General features: G+C 34.6%; 1 long non-coding RNA gene across 2 annotated transcripts; it reads right to left on the bottom strand.

Moving 5' to 3' along the window:
• Positions 1 to 339: 339 nt before the first annotated feature.
• Positions 340 to 11,521, bottom strand: LOC143720430 (uncharacterized). 2 transcript variants are annotated; one of them, XR_013196559.1, is made up of 4 exons: positions 11,250 to 11,521; positions 5,734 to 5,826; positions 5,405 to 5,492; positions 340 to 764 (listed from the first exon to the last, which is right to left on the bottom strand). It is a non-coding gene; the product is annotated as an uncharacterized LOC143720430 (long non-coding RNA). The 2 variants fall into 2 exon arrangements; XR_013196558.1 differs by having other exon boundaries at positions 5,422 to 5,492.
• Between the last annotated feature and the right edge of the window lie 200 nt (positions 11,522 to 11,721).

The raw sequence follows: 11,721 nt of genomic DNA, 5'->3' as shown, positions 1-11,721 counted from the left end.
GTCAATTTTGAAAAAATCGAAATTTACGAAAAATATTCACATTTATGACACATAAAGTTGCAATTGTGAATAAATATTACTTGATTAAATAAAATCATGATTGATAGATCTTTTTTTTATTCTGAAGCAGAAACCTGCTTCCAACTTCCTATGCGAGATAAGACTAAAAATCTAAACATCTAAACAGCTCACATCGTCTACTATGTTACTCTGCAAGAACATCAGGCTTGTATTGTCTTTAAAGTGTTCACAGCCTGCACTAGATCAGCACAGGGGTGGTTATGTCCATACAACATTGTTCTTGGCCCCCAAAAGAGTAAGGACCATTATGCAGGCAAGCGCAGTGGCCTCTTGTCCTAAAGTGATAAATGTTCAAATCACTGGCAGCTAATGTACTGTGCTGGGGACTTTTTCTCTTAGTAGCATTCTAATTGACTTAGAGTCAAGTGATGCAAAGAAAGTCCATATGCCCATTTCTCCTGAAACACCCTCCATCCTGAAACCTTCCCTTGATAATTAGTAGGTGTAGCTGTAAAGAACGACCATGAGGTCTGCGTTTTCTCTTACCTCAATTGGCATATCATGTAGATGATGGTTTCAGACTTTCGTTGTAGCTGATTTACAAGGTGTTTTGTACTTTCTGTCTTGAAATTTAAATCCTGGCTCTATTCCTTTGATAAAAACTCCGTCTGGGAAATGGCGCAGATGTAGCCTGGACAACTGGAACACAGTTCAGCACAGATTACTGAAGGAGTTTTCAGAACCTGGAGACTTCAGTTAAATAAAATGAACAGAAGAGTCTCGTCTCATATTGTAATGACTTATTCTCCTTGACCTTTCAAAGTCTTTCAAAGCTTGTTCCTAAGCAGTCTCAGAGCAAAAGTAACATTTCCTTTTGACAGGATTCACTGCCTTGTATTAAAAATAGGAATTGCATTGAGAAATGCATTCATGTACAAATGATAAAAATGTTTTGTCTAAAATAATGTTATTTTTGAGTGCCTTCCAGTCTATTTCATTTCTGTTTTGATGTTGTCATATATATTTGTTGTAATACTTTTTTTATTTATAGAATTTATATAATAAGTAGCATACATGTCACTGACACTCTCAGCCAATTAGCTTTTTGCTATGATGTCAAATCGATGAATCATGCCTAACATAAAAGTATATACTGTATATAGTTTTACACGTACACACACACACACACACACACACACACATATATATATATATATATATATATATATATGTGTGTGTGTGTGTGTGTGTGTGTGTGTAAAACTATATACAGTATATACTTTTGTTAGGTGTGATTCATCCCTAACACCCTATATATATATATATACACATATATATATTTACAAACTTAGATGAACTGTTAGATGTGATTCATCACAATTAATCGATTTGACAGCACTAATTGTTGCTGACCTTTTTTAATCTCTTTTATAAAACAGCAATAATATTTACTTTGAAACAATTTTCACTCATACATTTTGAGTAACTGTCCAAGTAACAGACTGAATTAAATGTGAAATCCTTTTGTAAAAACTATTTCAATAATCTTTGTTATTTACAACTTTGAAAAATAATTTTTACAGTTCAGAAGAAAAAAAAAAACTGAGATATTTTGTGCCCATTTGTCTGGGCAAAAAAAATTTGAACTATGAAAAAGGAAGGTGGTTAGCTTGGTTCCAAAAAAAAAGGATTTCTGTACAAAATAATTCATGCATGCTACTTTTTATTTGTCGAAAACATTCCTGCAGTTATTTTGCAAGATATAACATGATTCATAGATTTTGTTAACTGTGAATCATAGATGTATGAGAATAGCTTTTGGGAAAAGGTTAGTGCAATTTGTGTCACAGATGGTGGTATTTGCCCTGACAAACAACATTAGACATTAACCCATAAAAACATTTTTTTAAAAAAAAGTATTATTTCCTCAGATGGCCTTGTAAAACTGCAGTACAAGCATGCAACCAAGCATGGCATAAATGTGCAGTGACAGATAGGGCCAATGTCTGCTGTTTCTCATCCAAATCATCATTTCAGACTGTCAACAACAAATACCGAGGTCAAAGCATGACAAAACTAAGGTCCTTTGACAATGATAAATTCATCTATTTTAGAAAGAGAGTCATTATTTTACTTTACGCTGCCGACTATCTATTGTGAATGGATGGAGCCTTCTCTAAATTGTCTTTAAAATAAATTTCTAATCAAAGTTAATCTAAAAATTAATTTCAGTACACTGTCTGCACTCATGAAAAATGGCATGAGAAATGAATGTAGTTTTTAAACTATAAGCAGCATTTAACTCCAAGCAAAGTTTCCATTCAAACAAGGCAAGGCATGGCAAGTTTATTTATATAGCACATTTCATACACAATGGTAATTCAACAAACAGTTTTGAAGTAATTCTGAGCCAGACCAAAAAGAATTTTAAATGACCGATCACCCCTATAATATTTTTTTCTTAATTCAAGTGAATTTCAGAGACTGTCAAGATATAAAAAGACAAAAAAGGTTCATAAAAATATCATAAAAGTGGTTGTGTGATCTACAGTATTTGTTATATTCCAAGTCATAGCTTTGTGTGAGAAACTGATTGAAATTTGACTTAAATGTCCCCTACAGTGAGCTGTTAGTGCAACTGATCTTTGATTCAGTGAGTTTGTAAATAAATCATTTGTGAAATGTTATGAACTGATTGACCAATTCATTTAAATCAATAAGTTATGACAACATGTTTTTACATTGCTTTAACTCATCAAAATAAGTTAAGTTTTTATACAAGATTAATTTTTTTTAAGTCAGTTTAATACAATTTAAGTTGAAATGACTTAAACATCCAAGTTGATTATACTTAAAAAATTTAGGCAGCAACTTTTTTTCTTACAGTGTATATACATCATTTTGAATTGACTGGATTAATTCACTCCCATTACATGCAATATTAAGGAAATAAAGTCAAACAGTTTTGGAACAACATGAGAGAAAACTATTCTTTAAATACAAAACAACAAAAGGGTGCGAGGAAACTACCGTAACAAGCCAATAAAAAGCTTAATACTGCATTTCCCAGCCAAAGTTATTTTTTCTTATTTGCGAGAGTGCCTTTTATGACGCTGCTAAAACATCTTTAAAAAGCTGCAAGCAATTTAAAGGCCCCATAAATCCAGTTCAATTGTTTTAAAATGGGCTGTAAATGCAAGCCTCTTTTGTTGAATTCTGATGTTCAGAGCAAATCGAGTCCAAATGATGTCATAGTGAACAACGCTAGATTTTGCCTTCCTGTTTAATTGGAGCTTAATGTACTCTAATACGATCACTGAAGAAACTGCTTCAGAAATTCCCTTTTTATGCACCATGTGTCAGAATAATGAGCTCTGGATGTAATTTAAACATCGTATTAGTGTTTAAAAGCTAATAAATATCATTGCCTCCAGAAAGCTGGTTTTAAGAAAGGACGGAGCAGCTACCAACCATTTAAAAGAACCAAAACAGGGGTTTTGAAACCCAAAATTTATGATAAAAGAGCTTGGACATAATGTCAGAACAGAAAAATGGGATGCAAGCATGCTCTTTCCACTGTCAAAATACTTCATGAAACAATGCATCATCAAATAATGCGGTTATGTGCAAGACCACCTGTAATCTGAAATCCCAGTAGCACTTTTGTGTGTATTCTAATTTGCCCGTTTTGTGCTCTGAAATCGCCCGACAGTGCCGGCCTTGTCCAAACCACTGTAATTACCTCTTATCTAAAAAAGAAAGGGCATAGGCTATTTCCTTTTGCCAAAACAGCCACTTTGTATGAAACGTTACAAAAGAAAAAGAAAAAAACGAGGTCTGCAGACACTGCTTTTAGTATTGTGTTCAGAAAGATTTAATATTCTGAATGAAAGTAGACGTGCTGCCCCCGTTCGCTTCGTTTTGTGTTTGTGACTCCAAGCAGCAGAATACAATCAAAGTCCATTATGACTGGAAAAGCAAATAGTATCTCTTGAATTTGAATGTGCTTTGGAGAGGAAATATGACTCAAATTCAATTTTATTAATTCTAACTAACTGCATAAGCCTGCGCAGATAAAGCAAGAACTTTTTGAACTTTTACCATATATTTTAAGAGAGGTTAGTTTTACTGACAATCAATCATACTTTTTCTTAGAAATAATACCATAAGCTATAACTGAAGAGCTAAATAAATAATAAAACAAAAAAATGTGAAACAACACGGATTTTCTGATTCAATTCCGATTCTTTTTGGTGTAATTGTATAATGTCCAGTTTGCTAACATATGAACCAAATTCTCTCTCCAATTACTTGTCTTTCTGAACCATTCTTCAAAAGAACCAACTCATGAAAGTCATTCGTTTCAGGAATCGTGCTACACTGGTGGCCTGCACGTATTTGATTCACTAAAAAGAACCAGTTCATAAGAGTCATTTGTCATTCTTGGATCGGTACTAGGACGTTTTCACGCAGCCACTGAGAGTAAGAGTAAAGTATTTGTATTAAAAACATCAATTTAAAAGCCATTTAAAGCCAATTAAATAAACATGTGATACTGCTTAAATGACATATAAGAGGAGAGTAATGCAAAATTATGGGTCCAAGGTCAAACAACCCAAGGTCGCTTCGATATAACATATTGAATGGTTAAAAAAAGTAGCTTTTCAACTCCTAAAAAAAACATAGCTTTTAAACTCCTATGTTCACAGTAGTTCTACTGAGACCTTTTCCTGTCACAGTCTAGAGACTCTAGATGACTCGAGGGTCAGTAGAACACAGCCAAAGGATGACACTTAACTCAAAAGTGAGGCTTGCGTGCAACTGCAACCGACAAGGGAAGAGAAAATGAATGATCACTCAGCGGCTCGTGAAGTACACTTTGGTGCGATCTTGATCCAGGACACACTTCTAACATACAACAAGGGCCAAAGCTTAAGTGTTGATTCCATCAGACATCAGAGTGGATATTAACACCACAACAGAAACATGGAGTACCAGCAATGGGGTTGCCAGATCTTTACTCATTTTTCACCCTTTGAAAATATACTATGTATATGTATGTGTATGTGTGAATATGTATATATATGTGTGTGTGCATATATACTGTATATATGCATACACATAGTACACAAGGACACTTATCTAATAAACAAGGTGCACTTCGTGTTATGTGTACTGTCAGTTTGCAAGTATTTTGTCTCATGCATCATTTTTCTAAATGGCCTGCCATATAATGGCAGTTCAGGGTAAGATGGAAAGATTCTTCAGAGAAATGAAGCGTCAAGGCAGTAATGTAAACGATGTACGGCACGTACAAATGGCACAAATTGTGTTGAGCAGATAACTGCAAGGAAAATACACTGACAGCAGAAAAAGCACGTACTTTGAAGAGCACATCACCTCCATTAGTACATTTGATGAATTTTCGTGCCAAATTCCCTGGATTTGCAGTAGACTTACTAAGCAATGTCCTATGAAAAAAAAAAAATTATTTAGTGCCATTTTTATTTAGAGAGACATTTTGCTCTTCAATTGCCTTTCCGGACTAAGTTCTTTAAAAGTCAACATGAAATATACCCTTTCTAAAACAAAATTTTAAATGAGCTTTGAGCATGTCAGAGTTTTAACATTGTTACTCGACAAGTAAAACTAAAAAATGCACACATACTTTATCATTTTAATCTAAATTCTGTAAGAGAAAAAACAAAATACCAGAATCTGAAGGAAGAGCAGAATAATCCATCTCAATGAAGCATGGAATCATGCAGAAACAAACAAAAAGACTGGATGGAAGACCAATCAAACCTGCAAACCAAACAGACATGGTTAAATGTGTATTAGATATCAGATGGAGAATAGACTTTTAATTAAATCCGGATTGTGGGCGCTGGGCAGATTCCCAGAAGCACCGTCTTGTCCCTAAAGACAAAAAAAAAAAATTAATTCAAATGTATTATGCTATTAATTCACATCAGTATTGGGTTGGCTCAGCGTCGGAATGTTATATGATAATATGTCACTGAATCTTTTTCAAGAATGCCAACGGTCCTCATTTGCCAAATATTTTCCATGGCAACAGGAGACAATATCCTGATTAAGCTTTTGTGCATAAATCGACCAAATAATGATGCTAAAAAAATACTTTGTCATAATTGGACAGTTTTGCAGGCTCATCCAATATATATGCAAATTCCATGGTGTTTGAGTGTATATTAATTTGGTCGACTGAAACAAAATATTTCTTGCACTTCACAGCTAATGTATGCCAAATTGACACTTGGCCTTTTATTTTTAAGTGAGAAATGTCTGTTCCCTGGCCATCGGCAAGATAACTGTCACTGTAAACTTTTTTGTCTTTTTAAAATCTAACTTAAAATTAGCCTAGCATGAAAAGTAGCTAGTTTTACAGTAAACACATGAAATGTCTGGCTCCCCCCTTAAAATGGTAAATTTGGCCCCTTCCACCTCAGAGATTTTGACCTTCATGACTGTATCTAACAATTAAAATCATACAACAAGGGGATATTTTTGACAATCTTTTGTTTCAAGAAAAACTAAGATTACTTTTGCCAAAGCATGATGGAGACAAGTAAACAATCACATTCCATTTTGTCAATTTCTACACAAACTTCTGACAATTTTAGCTATAAACACCCAACCCTGCCATGTTATTGTAAGAAAAAAATCATCGAACAAATATTTATCTTTAATTTATGGGAAATTATAGCTAATAACCAACATTTGGCCCTAACAAACTAGCCCATATTTTCCAACCCTGTTACAAAAATAAATAAATAAATGGATGAAATTTTAACTTTTCTAGGACAAGCGCCATAGTTTAAACCATGGTCTAAACCTAAGCATACATACATATACATATATAAGTGAAAATCTTCTCCTATGTGACTTGCTATATTGCACTCACTTATACAGGGTGACCCCTGCTAAAGAAACACATCTGCAGTCGGTTTGTGATGGGAGCCAACAATCATTACTCATTCGCTTCAGATAACTCCACCTGCCTTGAAAGGACTAGGGAGGTTCTGGCAAAACACACTGTGTGCAGACTTTTAGCTTGTATTTCATATTGGAGCAAAAATAAATATATATATATATATATATATATATATATCATGCAATTCTTTACTAATAATCACCTTTACTAAGTTCTTCCTTCTTGCTTGGATGCCTTATGAATGTATGATTACATATCTGGCCTCTTAAGCCAGACATATTTGTGCAGGCCCAACAATTTTTGTGCGTTGTATTCTTTGTTTTCATTTTAACTGTGTGCAGCAATAAAAGCAATTTCTCCCACCGTAAATGATGAAATGTTTCCCTTCATAATCTATTGAATTTGGCCTAATGCAGCCAAGGAACAATAAACAAACCCAAATGGAAGCCAGTAAAGCACAAGTGAAGCAAATTTCCAATTGCATGAGAAACTCTTTTCCTATTTTTTAAAAGCAAATGGGAATGGTGTTTTGTTTGAGATTTATGCTTGCTTTTTTCTTTTTGATTCTCACTAATACCCTCTAAATCGTTTTACAAAGTAAAAACATTTTGTTGTAGTCTATTATTCATAAGCTTGCCACAATGTAATGGCTCTCAATAAGGAAACATTTATGGGTGTTTCTTCAGCTTCAGTTTTATGGCAATTTTTATGTCCTAGCAGTTGAGTTTTATTACAATTAGCAGATTTCAACATTTGTCTTTGCATTATAAGATGCTTAAAACAGTATTTATGTGTTTTTGTGATCTCTCTAAAAATACAAAAATCTAAATGATAACATTTAATAATATATATAATAATTAGGCAAATAATGAAAAAAGGGGTTTCAGTCACTCTTGGGATAGTTTATAAAATGTTTTATTAATGTAAACGAAATGTTTGGTCTTGGCGGATTAAATATATTTTATGCATTGCAAGTGGACAAATGAAACTAGTAAGAGTGTAAAAAGTGAGATAAGAGATTTTATTTTCAAATAAGGGCCCAGATTCGAAGAAGCACCCACACTGTCAGAAAAAAAAAAAAAAAAAAAAAAAAAAATTACCTTTAGGGGTACTGGTACTCTATAGGCCTCATTATGCTTCTGCGTCAACTCCACGGCGTAGCTACACCGTCACTCCTACGGCGTCGTGGCCGTTTTATGGTTCTGCGTCAGGTTGAGTTGCATCGCGGTGCATCTGACCAATCACAGCCCTTGTGGTCTACGTCGCCTCGACGCGTAGTTAAAATTTTTTCGAGGTGCACGTCGAGCTACGGCGGAGGGGTTCGAGGCGGCGCAGAGGGGTCTGCGGGGGTACGCCGTCGATTCGACGCAGAAGCATAAAACAGGCTTAAGGAACTTTATGTATATAGTTTCACTATATGAAATATGCAAAGTACAAAGATGTCCTTTTAAGGGTACTGCCCCAGTGACAAGCTGTTGTACCCCAAAAGGGAAATATTTTAAGATTTTTTGTCTGAAAGTGCATAAATACTTGCTTTGTGCGTTTCATTAAATTATGACAAGATGCTGTGCTGCTTACCTTAGTTTTAATCCAATTGGAGGTATAGGTACTTCATCATTGAACAATGACACAAGAAGAAAGAAAGATTTTCCTGACTCTGTGCCCAGCACTGTTGTGCATACTATCTGTTACGGAAAAACAATTTCATGGAACCACAAGTGTATCGATTCAAATTATGGAATGGAATGTAGCATCCAATAATTTTCCTTAATGACATAACTAAATGTGCAAAGTAAAATATGATAAATGATTGTGCAGTACAGGACGTTTTATTCTTTAAGGGTAATTCTTTAATGAAACTCATATTTTGTTCCAATATGACATACTACTTTCTTTCAAACCTTAAAAAGGAAGTAAAAGCATCATAAAAGCATGTGCTCTACCTAAAGTGAGGAACCTTCCAAAACATACCTTTATTTACTTATCACCTAGATTATTTAGTCAGTGAATTGAATTTTAGAGCTAGGACAGTATGATTCATACAAATCATTTACTGTAGACCACTTTTATTCAATGAGAGAAATGATTCATTCTTTGTCAAATCATGACAGCATTTAAATTTCTGGGTGATTATTCTTTTAAGTTACCGACTGCTACACAGCATAACTTCTACAGCATCTTTTATAATGGCATCGAGTTACTTTTGCTTTATAGCTCAGTTAAGTTTCTTTTTGTAATTACTGCCAACTTATGTCATTTCCTTTGAACACAGCACTATTGTCTCTTTCTGTCTTTCATCACCAGAAAAAATGTGTACGGCATTGGCTTGTTTGAACTTGTGTGAGCATAGAACTTCTATATTAGCTTATCCTCTGAGACCATTTGCTTAAATTAGAATAAAAGATCAAAGAAAATTACTAGGGATGCACCGATACCGATACCAGTATCGGTATCGGGCCCGATACCAAGCTCATGTACTTGTACTCGTACTCGTAAAAATACCCCGATACCAAAGACCGATACCTCACGTATATCCTCAGCTTATATTTCTTAATCCTTATAAACACTCTTCCTGCAGTTATAGTGTTGCTAGATTTAATAGTACACTCTAATATTTCACTTTACACTTTCGGCTGTGATTACATTGTTACTCAGTGTTATGTTAAACATTTGTTCTGTGATTTCTTTGGCACTTTATGACAAATTTGATTGTCTTGTTGTCTGTGATTTCTTTAGCATTTTGACAACTTTGTGACAGGCAGGTAAAATTTACATTCATTATGTCCTTGGTTTTGCCCTTTGGAGGTTATTGGACTCTGTGAAATTTGGGCTTTGAAAATTTGTGATAAGCACAATAAGAATGAATTATTTTTTTAAGTTTATTTAAGTTGTTGAAAATAAAGATGCTGATATGTTCATTAGTCTCATTGTGTTGTTCTTAGAAAATTGCCACATAAAACGAGAACCCCCAGTACAACAGGCATCGGTATCGGTATCGGCGAGTACCAGGAAAAAAATATCGGTACTCGTACTCGACCCTTAAAAAGTGGTATCGGTGCATCCCTAAAAATTACTCATAAAAATCTCTCTCTTGTCTCAGCAGCAAAGTTGAATGGTTAAATAAGAATGGTTAATCTGTCAAAAAGTGATTGTGAAACCAACTTTCAAACTTACATAATAAGTCCCCCTCCACCTCCCCATTAGTTTTGGTCTAAATAAGTACCAATATGTTACACCTCTGGAAGAGGGATACCATTTTATCCTTGAGATCGCATGTTTGCATTTGAATTGTGTTCAGGATATATTCAATGTAATGTTTTAGGCAATATAGAGGCATAAACCATCTGAAAAACATCTTATTGTAGAAAGCATCTACAAAAGCATATTTTTCCAATCACATCCTTACAATCTCTGAGGACACACTACAATATATTATTTTAATATATTATACACTAAACAAAATTATAAACGCAACACTATAGTTTTTGCCCCCATTTTTCATGAGCTGAACTCAAAGATCTAAGACTTTTTCTGTGGCATTGTGCTGTGTGATAAAACCGCACATTTTAGAATGACTTTTATTGTGGCCAGCCTAAGGCACACCTGTGCAATAATCATGCCGTCTAATCAGCATCTTGATATCCCACACCTGTGAGGTGGATGGATTATCTCGGCAAAGGAGAAGTGCTCACTAACACAGATTTAGACAGATTTGAGAACAATATTTGAGAGAAATAGGCCTTTTGAGTACATAGAAAAAGTCTTAGATCTTTGAGTTCAGCTCGTGAAAAATGGGGGCAAAAACAAAAGTGTTGCGTTTATAATTTTGTTCAGTATATGTATGAAGAAAATGGACAGTTTTTTCTAAAGTTGTATTCAATAAATTCTGTCCCAAAATAACAGGCCTTTTATTTGTGAAAGTATACTGAAAAATGTTCAAATCTTGCCATACTGAGTTTAGACCAGACTTCATAAATCAATAAAAAATAATATTTCTGATGGCTCGTCAGTGTGGTGGGTATAGCTTCAAAATATCAAGCCATATTTCATATCAAAAGTGTGTAGCACAATAAAAAGAGAGTTATATGAAGCTGTAATAAACGAAAAAATGCATTGAAAGGTTTAATCTTAAATTTAAGGCTCCATATGGTAAATAAATAAAAAAATATTAATATACAGTAATAGCATAACATAACAGACTTGGGGAGAGCAAAGGGATTTTTAATAGCAGCAATAGGGTAAATCACAGAGTGGTAAGGCACAAAGAGTTTACCTGCAGGGAAGTCAGTGCAAACCATGCCAGGTTGTTGGGCATTCTCGATGTCCGTCATGATATTCCATGATATGCAACAATTATAGAAGGGTCAAGAATGTGAGAGTTGGAAAGGTTCACTTGAGCTTTTTCGTTGATACGTGACAAGGTGTCAGCCTTGCCGATCTTGCTTCCAGGTTGATACGTGACAGTAAAGTTGAATCATGTGAAGAACAGTGGCCATCTTGCTTGACGAGGACTAAAATGTTTGGCAGGCCAGATGTAGTCTAGGTTCTTGACCATAGGCGGAGTTCTCCTTCAGACCAAGAGATGTCAGGATTGTGGAGGGCTAATAGCCAAGAATAATGGGGTTTCAAGGGGACTGGACAATATAAAACTCTACCTGTTTTTGTGCAATTGTCCCACTTGTAGTTGAATGGCAGCAATGATGGCTTGAACTAGGCCATTTCCAATAGGTTTGTCATCAATAGCG

Source organism: Siphateles boraxobius, unplaced genomic scaffold, assembly GCF_051911475.1.
Source record: "Siphateles boraxobius isolate OS27281-9 unplaced genomic scaffold, OSU_SipBor_1 65, whole genome shotgun sequence".
Classification (NCBI taxonomy): Eukaryota; Metazoa; Chordata; class Actinopteri; order Cypriniformes; family Leuciscidae; genus Siphateles; species Siphateles boraxobius.
This window is presented reverse-complemented; position numbering and strand designations above follow the sequence as displayed.